At 37.5% G+C, this 14,933-nt stretch overlaps 1 protein-coding gene across 1 annotated transcript in view; it reads right to left on the bottom strand.

Moving 5' to 3' along the window:
• Nucleotides 1–8,865, bottom strand: part of LOC126162805 (uncharacterized) — a 172,616-nt gene extending 163,751 nt beyond the window's left edge. Inside the window, exons 1-2 of the mRNA XM_049919545.1 lie at nt 8,680–8,865; nt 8,097–8,265 (exon numbers count right to left, since the gene is read on the bottom strand). The gene's annotated coding sequence lies outside the window, so the exon portion shown is untranslated. The remainder of the gene's footprint in view (nt 1–8,096; nt 8,266–8,679) is intronic.
• Between the last annotated feature and the right edge of the window lie 6,068 nt (nt 8,866–14,933).

Below are 14,933 nucleotides of genomic sequence, written 5' to 3'. Positions count from 1 at the left end.
TTCTAAGATAAGTCGTAGGGTCAGTATTGCCTCACGTGTTCAAACATTTCTATGGAATCCAAACTGATCTTCCCCAAGGTTGGTTTCTACCAGTTTCTCCATTCGTCTGTAAAGAATTAGTGTCAGTATTTTGCCACCGTGGCTTGTTAAACTGATAGTTCGATAATTTTCACATCTGTCAACACATGCTTTCTTTGGGATTGGAATTATTATATTCTTCTTGAAGTCTGAGGGTATTTCACCAGTCTCATACATCTTGCTCACCAGATGGTAGAGTTATGTTAGGCCTGGCTCTCCCAAGGCTGTCAGTATTTCTAATGGAATGTTGTCTACCCCCGGGACCTTGTTTCGACTTAGGTCTTTCAGTGCTCTATCAAACTTTTCATGCAGTATCATATCTCCTATTTCATCTTCATCTACATTCTCTTCCATTTCTCTAATATTGTTCTCAAGAACATCTCCCTTGTATAGACCCTCTATATACTCCTTCCACCTTTCTGATTTCCCTTCTTTGCCTACAACTGGGTATCCATCTGAGCTCTTGATATTTATGCAAGTGGTTCTCTTTTCCCTAAAGGTCTCTTTAATTTTCTTGTAGGCAGTATCTATCTCACCCCTAGTGATATGTGCCTCTACATCCTTACATTTGTCCTCTAGCCATCCCTGCTTAGCCATTTTGCACTTCCTGTCAATCTCATTTTTGAGACGTTTGTATTCATTTTTGCCTGCTTCATTTACTGCATTTTTGTATTTTCTCCTTTCATCAACTAAATTCAATATCTCTTCTGTTACCCAAGGATTTCTACTAGTCCTTGTCTTTTTACATACTTGATCCTCTGCTGCCTTCACTATTTCATCTCTCAAAGCTACCTATTCTATTTCTACTGTATTTCTTACCCCCAATCTTGTCAATCGTTTCCTAATGCTCTCCCTGAAGCTTTCTAAAACCTCTGGTTCTTTCAGTTTATCCAGGTCCCATTTCCTTAAATTCCCACCTTTTTGCAGTTTCTTCAGTTTTAATCTACAGTTCATAACCAATAGATTGTAGTCAGAGTCCACATCTGCCCCTGGAAATGTCTTACAATTTAAAACCTGGTTCCTGAATCTCTGTCTTACCATTATATAATCTATCTGATACCTTCTAGTACCTCCAGGCTTCTTCCATGTATACAACCTTCTTTCATGATTCTTGAACCAAGTGTTAGCTATGATTAAGTTATGCTCTGTGCAAAATTGTACCAGGCAGCTTCCTCTTTCATTTCTTCCCCCCAATTCATATTCACCTACTACATTTCCTTCTCTACCTTTTCCTATTATTGAATTCCAGTCACCCATGACTATTAAATTTTTGTCTCCCTTCACTATCTGAATAATTTCTTTTATCTCATCATACATTTCATCAATCTCTTCGTCATCTGCAGAGCAAGTTGGCATATAAACTTGTACTACTGATTTAGGCATGGGCTTTGTACCTATCTTGGCCACAATAATGCGATCACTATGCTGTTTGTAGTAGCTTACCCGCATTCCTGTTTTCCTATTCATTATTAAACCGACTCCTGCATTACCCCTATTTGATTTTGTATTTATAACCCTGTATTCACCTGACCAGAAGTCTTGTTCCTCCTGCCACCAAACTTCACTAATTCCCACTATATCTAACTTTAACCTATCTATTTCCCTTTTTAAATTTTCTAACCTACCTGCCCGATTAAGGGATCTGATATTCCACACTCCGATCCGTAGAACGCCAGTTTTCTTTCTCCTGATAACAATGTCCTCCTGAGTAGTCCCCACCCACAGATCCGAATGGGGGACTATTTTACCTCCGGAATATTTTACCCAAGAGGACGCCATCATCATTTAACGATACAGTAAAGCTGCATGCCCTCAGGAAAAATTACGGCTGTAGTTTCCCCTTGCTTTCAGCCAGTCACAGTACCAGCACAGCAAGGCCATTTTGGTTAGTGTTACAAGGCCAGATCAGTCAATCATCCGGACTGTTGCCCCTGCAACTACTGAAAAGGCTGCTGCCCCTCTTCAGGAACTACATATTTGTCTGACCTCTCAACAGATACTCCTCCGTTGTGGTTGCACCTACAGTATGGCTATCTGTTTAGTTGAGGCATGCAAGCCTCCTAACCAGCAGCAAGATCCATAGTTCATGGAGGGGGACAAACTCATTATAAGTAGTGAAAAAACTGTGTGTCAATTTTCATTTAATTCCTCCAACTAATCAAATGTCTACTCAAGCACAATTGAAAAATGATCACCTAGAAAATGTAAGTGTCACAAAATTTTTGAGTCTATGGGTTCAGCAAGACTCAAAGTGGGACACACATATAAATAACTTGTTTAGAAAACTATCATCTGTGTGCTATGGCCTAAGAATTTTAAAGGCTAGAAAAAGCAAAACAACAGTTCTGCAGGCATACTATGCACAGTTCCACTCACTAGTCCGATAGGGGATCATTTTCTGGGGATACTCAACTCACAGTGTAAAGAGTCCTGTAAATCCCATTTTGCTGAACTTGGTATTCTAAATGTTCCAAGTTTATTCATTTATGAAACTATCTCATTCACTAGGGACTACCTCCTCAAAACAGGCAAACTGCTACAGAACAAAAATGTACACAACTATAGTACCAGAGGGAAATCAAATATACATCCAAAATATCACAGAACAACCACCTATCAGAGGAGCATAATTAACATTGGTGTAATACTACACAATAAGATACCAGAGGAAATAAAAAATGCTCTTCATCCAATATTTAAAGCTAAACTAAAGGCATTTCTAATAAAGCGTAACAAAATTACTTGTAATAGATACCTATTTTAATGTGCCTGCTATTTTGCTAATACTATATATTATTGTAACTTATCTTTGACCTGTCCAATATCAATTGTACAATTTGTGCTGTATGATAAAACTGGACCAATAAAAAATCAAATCAAATAACAATGTGATAGCAGATGGGCTATCAAGAAGTGCTGAGTTATGCAAGGAATTAGAAATTACATTAGCAGATAAGAATGAAATGAGCATGTTGGCCATACATGAGCTCAAGAAGGAAGGTGCCTTGAAGAAAGTATGTAAAAATTTAAGAAGGGAGCAAAATGTTGATGATCAGGCGAGGTTAATCAAAACCCTTTTAGGAGTACCCAGCTATCCAAGAGTTGCACAGAACTATTGCCCACATACAGGAATTTTATTCTTAATAAGGAAGTTAGATTTATCAGAATAGAAAATATGTTTTCCATCACAATATGTGGATTTGCTGATAGATTACATGCATCTACAATATAGCCATTAGGAAGCCAAGAAATGCTTAGCTACATTAAGTGAGCAAGTGATTTTCGACAACATCCATCATAAAGTAGCAAGAAGACTAGCAACCTGTGTTGTTTGTCAGAAGATACATGCATAAATAGTATAGCACAGGGAAATTGCGCAATGTACAACCAAGTGAACCTCTGGAGTTATGTGCAGCCAATTTCTTTGGCCTCCTCCTCACATCTAATGGAGGATGTACCCATGTTTTTGTGGTCATTGACAGTTTTAGTTAGTCTTTAAAACTACATCCAAAAAGAGAGCTAACACCAAAACGATGATAGACAAGCTAGAAAAGGTCTATTTTGTAAACACTGGCAAACCTAAGAGTCTCTTATCGGACAACAGTCTGCAATTTATATTGGGAAAATTTAAAGCATGTCTAGAAAAGGCAGGAATTCACCATATAAGGATCTCAGTGTATTTTACACAGGGAAATATGAATGAGACAGCTAAACAGACTGTGTAGGACTTACTATGCCAGGAAGCATTGAACTTGGGCAGATCACATCAAAAACTTTGACGAAATCACCAAAAATCTTAAACATGATGCCACAGGCTTTGCTCCATGTGAACTAATGTTTAATCAGGTGTTTAATCAGGAAGCCCATAACATCCTTTAAAACAAGGATGATTTTCCAGCCCTATCTCAGAGCTCTATAGATGAGAAGAAGGCACAGGCTATGGCAAATACAAGTAAAAGAGTTTTGGCTAGAAAAAGAAGGCATGATGCAAAAGCGTGCCCCACCATTTTTAACATTGGTGAACTAGTATTAGTCAAAACTAAAGAAAAATCTAAGAAAACTCTACCAAGTTTCAAGACTTTAATCAAAATAACACTCAATACAACGATTCTTGAAAAAATAGTTAAGAAGTCAGGTCCTACTCTCAGTTCCATTCTAAAAATTCTAGCCAAAAATTTAAAGGCAGTCAAACTGAAACAAAAGTCATACAGAGTAGAAACATTCTCTTTCAGTGAGCACAAGAAGGATGTGGACTTGCTGACTGGAAAATATGGTCAATATGTTCTCCATCGCTTTCTGGCTGACCGCAAAAATAGTTTTCCGGTTCTTGTTAAAGACAGCAACGAATGAACAAATTCTATATTATTATCCACCCACCCCATCACATGGGATCTGTTATACTTTCTTCTTCAGTTCTAACTTCCTAGTGACATACAACAAACAGTTTTGAGAAAAAATTATTAATGTCTCTGTCCACTGTACAGTATTTTACAAGTCACACTCAAAACACTCTTCAAGTAACAAGAAACATATTTTATCACACAGACCCTTTCCAGTTACGAAAACTCTTCGAGAATCCACTACCTGCCTCACTTTTCACATTACACTCAGGCTAATAAGGTCAGGAAAAAATCCTACAGAAGCAACTGACAACCGGTTATGTACAATGATATTTAACAATACAAATAAAAATAAATATCATAAACCATTTAGCTCTCAATCTGGTGCTATCAATATAACACAAATCAATATCTTGTGTATCAGTATAGCTTTTTATTTATTTAATACTTGGACTTCTGTGTCAGTAGCCAGCAATTGATCTGTATTTTACTACTGACACACTCAGCATCAAAAACACAAAAGATGCAGTAAAGAGACTGTCTTGTGAATGCAACAGTATGATTAAAATAAAACAATCTGCAAGGCTGGTCTCTGCTAGTAAAATGTACAAGAGGAATATAAACAATCACACATGAAAAATACTTAATGACACTCTAGAGTGACACTAGCAGAAAATGCTTTAGTAAACAGAAATTAAACACAAGGAACTTAATTTTATGTTGTAATATGTTCCTGCAGTTCCTCTAAATGGTAAATGAAGGTTAACTGAAACATAAGTGGAGTAAATTAACAATAATACCTTGTGTCACAACAGTTTATTACAGGAAGTGATGCATATAGTTTCTAGCATTTGTAGACTTAGAGAAAGCTTTTGACAATGTTGACTGGAATACTCTCTTTCAAATTCTGAAGGTGGCAGGGGTCAAATACAGGGAGCGAAAGGCTATCTACAATTAGTACAGAAACCAGATGGCAGTTATAAGAGACAAGGGGCATGAAAGGGAAGCGGTGGTTCGGAAGGGAGTGAGACAGGGTTGTAGCCTGTCCCCAATGTTATTCAATCTGTATATTGAGCAAGCAGTAAAGGAAACAAAAGAAAAATTCAGAGTTCAAATTAAAATCCATGGAGAAGAAATAAAAATTTTGAGGTTCACCGATGACATTGTAATTCTGTCAGAGGCAGCAAAGGACCTGGAAGAGCAGCTGAACGGAACAGTGTCTTGAAAGGAGGATATAAGATGAACATCAACAAAAGCAAAATGAGGATAACGGAATGTAGTCGAATTAAGTTGGGTTATGCTGAGGGAATTAGATTAGGGAAGGAGACACTTAAAGTAGTAAACGAGTTTTGCTACTTGGGGAGCAAAATAACTAATGATGGTCGAAGTAAACAGGATATAAAATGTAGACTGGCAATGGCAAGGAAAGTGTTTCTGAATGAGAGAAATTTGTATAACATCGAGTATAATTTAAGTGTCAGGAAGTCGTTTCTGAAAGTATTTGTATGGAGTGTAGCCATGCAAGGAAGTGAAACATGGACGATAAATAGTTTAGACAAGAAGAGAATAGAAGCTTTTGAAACATGGTGCTACAGAAGAATGCTGAAGATTAGATGGGCAGATCACATAACTAATGAGGAGTATTGAATAGAATTGGGGAGAAGAGAAATTTGTGGCACAACTTGACTAGAAGAAGGGACTGGTTCGTAGGACATGTTCTGATGCATCAAAGGATCACCAGTTTAGTACTGGAGGGCAGCATGGAGGGTAATAATCATAGAGGGAGACCAAGAGATGTATACACTAAGCATATTCAGAAGGATGTAGGTTGCAATAGGTACTGGGAGATGAAGAAGCTTGCACAGGATAGAGTAGCATGGAGAGCTGTATCAAACCAGTCTCTGGACTGAAGACCACCACAACAACAGCAACAACAACATATAGTTAGTTAAGAAGCCAGCTGTAATCAGTGGCTAAAACTATAAATTATGTCAACAAAGTAATGTGCACAAAATAACAAGAAGTTAGTTTTGTTCAAAATAATAACCAAATATAGAATATGCTTTCAGTCATAATGTAGAATAATGCATTGATAATGATACAAGTCAAGATTTCTTGTTTTGCAAACTGATAAGTGCCTTCCCTGACTCAAGACAGAATTAAAAGTACAGCAGCAGCTACTCATATTTTAGTCATACTCTAATGTTAGTATCTCATCAGGTGACATTATATCTAGTGTAAATTATAAGCACAAAGCAAGTAATACCAGCAAAAAAGAAAGACATAAACAATGACAAAATACTGGCATATGAACCTAAGCTTTGTATGTAGTAATCTAATTAGAAAGAAGAATGGAAAGAAATGAGTGCCAGTATGGTTAAAAAAAGATAACACAAACATATCTATCTCATTACTAAATAAGGCTTTGGTATTATTAGTAAACACAAACTCCAAGCAGAATTTTTTCTTTTTTTAAAAAAAATAAATAAATAAAAAAAATTAAAAATAAAAAGATTTTCTGTAATTACAAGTATGTCAAACCTTACCTGTAAAGCAGGAAATTCCCAGAGCAAATGGCTTATACACACTGCAGAGAAGGCTTATATTAAGTAGGACTTAACGGTTATGAAAAATGAGGCTGAGAGCAAGTCACTACTTGTTTGCTGTACGAATGGGCCGTTAGCTATGTCAACACACATTACCATATTTACCGAATGAGTGTGTACAGAAGGAGAAAGACCTGTTAGGGAAATATTATTTTAACAGGAGCTCATTTCCTGAGCGTTTCTCAGTATTTGGTGATAGTGCAAATTATATACAGTATTAAATGATACCTAGCATACAAAAGAATTATGCAGCAGTTGGGTCATTGGTAAAACATTATTATAATAATAGCAACAATACTATCTTGTTAACACAATTATGTAAAGAATTGTATTAATTGTTTACTTTCATTTTGCATTAGACTAATTTTATCTGCAATATTATCTGGTGTTACTTGTTGCTTCCATCAGTAATCATCTGACAATTATTCTAGTAGCCTTGATCAAAAATATAGATAATACAAAATATTATTATTCTTCTCCTCCTCCTCCCCCTCCTCACGACATTACAACTAAGCATTGGTCTATTCAAAAAATCTCTGACCCCACTGTTCATCAATTGATCTGTTCATTGTGGATGATTAAGTATTTCATTTTAGGTATACATTCCATGCTTCTTACAGCCTATCAGAAGTGATCAATTCTCCCTTCTTTATCCACCATGATTCAAGAAATATTTTTTACTAGTAGTGGCTTATAGCTTACAAGTTGTCATTTATCATTTGCAAGTGTTAATAAATCAATAAATTTGTGGCTGCAACACACAGATTAAGGAAAGTGATATGAACAATCCTGTAAGAAGAATATGAACTGACTTTTCTTCAGACTTGTTCTATACTAAGAAACTCAGTGGTTCATGAATTCAGACAAGGTTTAAAAGAACCTTTCAAGTTTGTTGCATAACATTTTTAAGTTAAATTAACTGAAAACTAATAAGAAAGAATTTTGATGTTGACTGTGGTACAGATGTCAATGAGAAACCAAATAATAATAATCAATAAAACATCAAGTGACTGATCATAGCAGTCTCTAAAAAGGAACTTTGAAAAACTGGAATTTTAGTGTTAGTACTTACTTGTTATAAGCAGCCAACCCATCTCTCTTGTTAATTTATGCCCAGCCTTTCTATCTTCTTTTCTTCTGCCCTTGCCCCAAAGCCACTCATGCACAACATCTTTCTGTTCCATTCTTTTTTGTGTCCAGTGGCTGCACAACACAGATGAAGGAAAGTGATGTGAACAATCCTGTAAGAAGAATGTGAACTGACCTTTCTTCAGACTTGTTCTATACTAAGAAACTCAGTGGTTCGTGAATTCAGACATGGTATTAAAAGAACCTTTCAGGTTTGTTGTATAATATTTTTAAGTTAAATGGACTGAAAAACTAATCAGAGAGAAATTTGATGTTGACTGTGGTACAGATGTCAATGAGAAACCACACTGACTAGACATTCTTGAAGAGCATAGTAAGGGCATAGTTCAAAAGGTATTTAAGTTCATTTAGCTGTACCTCATGTTTTATAAATTCCATCATGAAGGAGAGTCTTCAAGGACGTGGAATGAATCAAATTTTACATCAAGAGACAGTACACTGGCAAAAAATTATAACTAGTACTAATCTGCTCATGTGATTAGTTATGGAAACTGTTTCTATATTACCTTATATATCTATGTGTATATCAGTCTCTCCAGAGATGTCATCTTTTATCATACCACTATGTGGGCAGTGTGTATGTGTTCAGCTGAGTGCTACACCAGTATGGTCCTCCAAGCCATGCACGTTGCAGTGAATTCAGGCAGTGTATTCACAACATGGAGAACACCCAGCTATATCTGGGCCTGTACCTTGCCTCATAAATTTTTGTTATGAAAAGGGAGATAGATCATTTCTACTAATAATTAGATACAAGATTCCAATATTCCATAAATCAGTCAGTCCCAAAAGCTTCGAGAAATTGTAAATCTGAAATGATAAATAACTGCCAGAGGTGGGAACTGAATCAGTGACACACAAGTTGCCAGTCAGTGGCTATAATCATTACCGCATGGCATACAATGTACAGCAAACAGCAATATGTATTGGTATAAAATTGTAAGAATCTCTCACAATGCTTCTGCAAGATGTTCCATTATCAACCGTACACATTATTTTAATTCATACTTCTGTAGAATAAACAAGTTTTTAATCTTAGCTGCACTGTCTCAGAAAATTATGTTGAGGAACAGTATTGCTTAGATGTAAGTAAAATATTCTTTCACTCTCATCTGCATGTCAACATGAGAGATTTCTAAGTGCAAAATAGGCATGACTGAGCTTTTTTGTTAACCTATCCCCACATTAGTGCCATCTCAGTTTATTATTCATCTGGACTGCCTAGAAACTTAACAAGTGGAGCCTCATCCATTGCATGCCTGTTGATCTCTAGTTCTGGAACCTTCAGGTTATTTTTATTTGTTTGGAGTTATTTAGTATGAGTCTTTGTAAGAGACAGAGTTAAAGTGTTTGCACAGAACCAGTTTTAGACCTACTACATTCTTTTAACTGGCTGTGCTATCTATGGATGTGTATGAGCATTTTATCAATGCATTTGTGTCATAACAGTTTTTGAATATGCACTCCATTGTTCTATATGAGTCATTTATGTAGATTATGAACAGGATCAGTGCATGAACTGAACTGAACCTTGCTGGATGACATACTTAATATTTCTCATCACCAAATTTAGTCTTGTTACTGTTGTATCATTTGTTAATGTGGTCCTCCGTTTCCTATTGTTGGGATACAACTCCAACCATATAAGGGAAGTGCCTTTAATGCCATACCTTTTTAGTTCCCCTGTAGAATTTTATGCTCAACACAACTGCAGGCACTGTCCAGATCACAGAAAACACCAACAGGGTAAATCTTTCGTGATGTGGCTTCTTCTAACACAGAACTCCTCAAAATTTGTATTGTCACTGTAGTATATGTCTACTCATTAGATATTTGGAATCAGTTCCCCTTCCAACACTGACTTAGCATTCACCAGATTTATGGAAAATTTTATTAAGTGCTTGCCTCTACTTGCTCCTTCACTGTTGTGGCTACTAGATAGGAGGCATATGTGTCTAAAATCATGTGGTGCCCTGCAAGCTGCATAAATTTCATTAACGACATCTTCCTGCACAGAAAACATCTCTCAGGTGTGTTTAAATAAATTTATTGTTCAAGTGGTGCTCCCACTTAGTCAATTGTTTGGAAAAAACTTGTTGGTTGGTTAGTTAATTAGTTCCATGTTTTGCAGAACATATTTATAATAAGCCTTTTGTTGTGGAATCTGTCAGTTTAACAAAAGAGTGCAGAGATCTTAGTATCTAATGATTTGGATTCTCTGTCCAGCCTGAGTACTGATATCGAAGAAAAGTGAGAGATACGTGGGCTTCATACCTCAGATACAGCTTGCTCCTCCAGAGGGTGGCGCCACCATTGTGGGCATGCACTGATGTGCCACACACACATACTCACTCACTCACTCTCTCTCTCTCTCTCTCTCTCTCTCTCTCTCCCTCTCTCTCTCTCTCTGTGTGTGTGTGTGTGTGTGTGTGTGTGTGTGTGTGTGTGTGTGGAGGGGGGAGCTTTTTTTCCAGATAGTACCCAGTGGAAATGGGTGGAGGTGGGTGTGGGGCAAGGGCTACATGATAAACATTATCTTCAACTACATCCACGTCTACATCGATATTCTGCAATGCATTTTATGATGTACAGTGCAGTGTACCCTGTACCACTACCACTCATCTCCTTTCCTTTTCCACTCACAAATAGAATGAGGGAAAAATGGCTATCTATATGCCTCCATATGACCCCTAATTTCTCATATCTTATAGACAATCTATGTTGGAGGCAACAGAATTGTTCTGCAGTCAGCCTCAAATGTCTCTAAAATTTCGCACTAGTGTCCCTCAAAAAGAATGTCACCTTCCCTTCACCTATTCCCATTTGAGATCCTGAAGCATCTCCATAACACTTGTACACTGTTCAAACCTGCCAGTAACAAATCATGCAGACCACCTCCAAATTTATTTGATGTCTTCCTTTAATCTGACACAGTATGGATCATAAACTCTCAAGCAGTACTCAAGAATAGGTCACACTAGTGTCCTATTTGCAGTCTCATTTACAAATGAACCATAGATCCCTAGAATTCTCGCAATAAACCAAAGTCAACCATTCACCTTTCCTAACAAAATCCTCACATGCTAATTTTATTTCATATTGCTTTGCAATATTATACCCAGATATTTAAACAATATGAATGTGTCAAGCAGGACACTACTAATACGCTATCTGAAGTTTATGGGCTTGTTTCTCCTACTTATCTGCATCAACTTACATCTAACATTATGATATGGAAGCATCAGCTGAACAGCTGAACAAAAGACTGCAGAGACTTTAGTATCCGATAGTGATTTAGATTCTCTGCCCGGTGCAAGTACAAATATGAGAGAAACGTCTTATCATCAGCATTGTCTTTACCAGCTATCTGATCCTGGATAAAAGTCTTCTCTAGATTTTTCCATTCATTATGGTGTACAGCAACACACTTCCCCATTGCTCCTATAAATTGTCTAATGCGATATATCCAGCCTCCATTATGTCATCATTTCAGCCTTTTCTTATCTCTTTTAGAATCCAGAAGAGAGCTTTATTGGTACCTGTCTCCATGCCACACGTACTTCCAGTTCATTTGCATTACAGTTTTAACTATGTCTTCTGTTCGAGTCTCTTTTCTGATTCTTTTGTTTCTTTTCCTGTCTTTCCTAGAAATTCTAAACATGCATTGTACATTATTTTAGTCTTATTGTAATTTATCTTCTCCTACACATTTTATAAAACTATTATAGATTTTCCAATGGCGGATCTTTGATTCTTTTTTCATTTTTTAAACAGACTTTTGTGCTTTTTACAGATACTGAATGTTTTCATGGTACCACAAAAATACATAAATAAATACAGAGAGATTCATAGCTTGATTCAATCTGTGGTCAAGAAACTGCATAGGAATTTTCAGATCTGCTACAATTTCATTTTTGTCTCCACTTGTCCTCACAACAAATGGGTCCCTCTCATCTTGGAGGTCTCCTTACTAACCTTATTCAGCCTATTCCTCTTTCCTCCTTGAGGAAGGAATTAATAGTTCTGAAAGCTTGAAAGCTAGGACAGTTTTTTGTACTTTTAGCTGTGTGTACCACCAGCACTAAGTATCTCGGCTTGTGAAGGTAAATGCTAGCCAGTCACTCTGTCTTGTAATTTCCATAACATTGTGTTATGAAAGACACACAAGTAAGCACACCTCACACACACAACTGCTACCTCTGGCTTCTCAGGGCAGACTGAAACTGAAATGCGATGAATGGGAGCTACAACACATAGAAGAGCGGAGAAGGGGGAGGGATAGCAGGGTATGGGTGGTGGATAGGAGTTAGCCCCACCTAACTGAGCATGCAAGGACTAGATGGTGCTCAAATAAGGCTGCCAGGTGCAGTATCGGGACTCAATGCGGGAGGCAGGGGGGAGGGAAGGTGAGTCGAAATGGAGAACTGCAGAGAGGAAGATACTGGTGATGCAGGCAGAGTGTGGAGCACAATTAGATGGAGATGTGAATTGGGAGGAAGTGATAATAAAGAGAGGGCTGAAACTGTCGTGTGGAGGTTTGGGGGCAATAGGTTAGTTTAGGTTGAGCCTGGGATAATTTCAGTAGTGGACAACATATTGTAAGAATAGCCCACAGCTGTGCAGTTCAGAGATGCTGGTGGTGGAGGGGAGGATCCAGATGGTCCAGATTGTGAAGCAACTTTTGAAATCAAGCATGTTATGTTCAGCTGCATGTTGTGCCACAGAATGGTCCACTTTGCTCTTGGCTACAGTTTGGTGGTGACCATTCATCGTAGTAGGCAGCTAGTGCCAATGCCACTGGTCTTTTCCCCTCTCTGCTGGTATCCTCTTCCATGGCCCTTCCTCCCTCTTCCAAATCCTCCTAATGCTATCCCAGGCAGCGTTGTCTGGACGCCATGTAGTCTCTGTATGCTCAGTCAAGTCAGGCAGCTCTAACTCCTCCCCCCCCCCCCCCCCCTCCCTCCTCATACCCTGCATCCCTACCCTTCCCTGCCCCACTCCACACTGTTGCCTCTGCTCGACATGACACTACAGCATTCTGGACACAGCAGCCAGAGGGAGTGGTCACTTATGTGCGAGGTGTGCTTGCTTGTGCGAATGTGTGTTTGTTTTCTTTTCTGAGGAAAGATACGGCAGAAAGCTAATTACCTACAGTTTTATGAATAGATTTCCTTAACAGACTTTTATTTTTATTCCTTTAGGCAGCTTGTCACGCCCATCACTCACATTTAGTTTCCCTCATTATTTTATAATTTTTCATATGTCATTGCATCTTTATTCAACCATCTCCAGCAGTGTGAAAGAATCACGTAAATAGCCATCTGAAGCACGCAAAATATAAAATAGATGAAATAGTCACAACTGGTTATAGTTATCCACTGGAATGAACTTTCTACGAGATTAAACAATGTTTAACTCAAGGTCAATAGAGAATTGTACTGCTCTGATTATTCTTTTCAGTCTGCAGTCCTCTATCATCCAAACTAAATCTGGGGAGGGCAACAGAGGAAGCAACATTCATACAGCACAAAGACTGACACAGAGAGAAGTTTTGCAAAGGCAGCCGACCTCGCCTCATTCATGAAATGCAGCCAATATATCTATGCACAGTGCTTAATATTGAGCATCTAGTCTCACTGTGGATAGTGAGGTTTCTTATATGAATCACTATTTATACACAAATGTCTGACAACTGCAGAAGGAAATGAAACATGGCATTCAGTCGTCGATACTATAACAAAAAGTGCATAAAGCATTGTTCGATCAAGGTTGGTGGAGGCAGACATAAAATAATAATGGGCTGAGGTATTTAGATGGCTGCCAATGAGGTGCAGCAGTCAAGAAAATAAAACAGCTTACACTTAAATTAGTTCATAGCCTAGATGGGAACGTACTGTCCATCTATCATGAAAATTTATATGCACCTCTGTCACCACGTGTAATGGAAATAAAACAGTAAAAACTGGCACACTGTATGTTTAAATCATCTGGTGTATGAACATGAAATAAAGAAATACTTTCATCGAATAATCTGGTAATTTAACTTGAGACACAACCAATAGACTTCGTATGTTTACTTCACAGTAGTAATTTATAATTTGCGACACCCTTCACAGTTCATTAGCATACTCTAAACACTCAGACAATCATTCCCCTCCGTTATTTCCAAAATCTTAAGGAGCGTCACCGTTAAAAGGAAACAATTTCTTTAAAAAATCATAACTTCATTTCAAACATATGAATTGGAAGAAGAGCAGGCTCTAAACAATGTGAGATTTGGTTCTAGACTTAATCGTAAAAAAAGCCATTATTAATAATGGCACCCCAAATGGCAAAATTTAATGAAGACACGGAGTTACTCATTTTCTCTGGGGTCATAAATTATAACAAAATGGAAATCTTCCGACCATCTCTCTAGAAAACCCACTCACTGCAGATTTGAAACAATGACGAATTCCACCATAAAAGTGCTGTTTAGAGTTGTCAAGTGTTAATTAGATTTGAAACAATGACGAATTCCACCATAAAAGTGCTGTTTAGAGTTGTCAAGTGTTAATTTTATTTAAGTGAACCGAAAACTTTTGGTTTCCAATATAAATGAAGTTTGTTTGTTTATTTATTTAGCCATTCGGTCCTACAGAAATGATAACACCGCAGTTTCATTTTTCAAATGTATGTTGACTTTGACTACTCAATTAGTAGTCGAGATAGCCGCTCACGTCGATATTCTATAGTCGATGAAAGTTTTCGATATATACTA

This window comes from Schistocerca cancellata, chromosome 2 (assembly GCF_023864275.1).
Source record: "Schistocerca cancellata isolate TAMUIC-IGC-003103 chromosome 2, iqSchCanc2.1, whole genome shotgun sequence".
NCBI classification, from domain to species: domain Eukaryota; kingdom Metazoa; phylum Arthropoda; class Insecta; order Orthoptera; family Acrididae; genus Schistocerca; species Schistocerca cancellata.
Note: the sequence above shows the minus strand (reverse complement) of the source record. Positions and strands in the feature narration are given on the sequence as shown.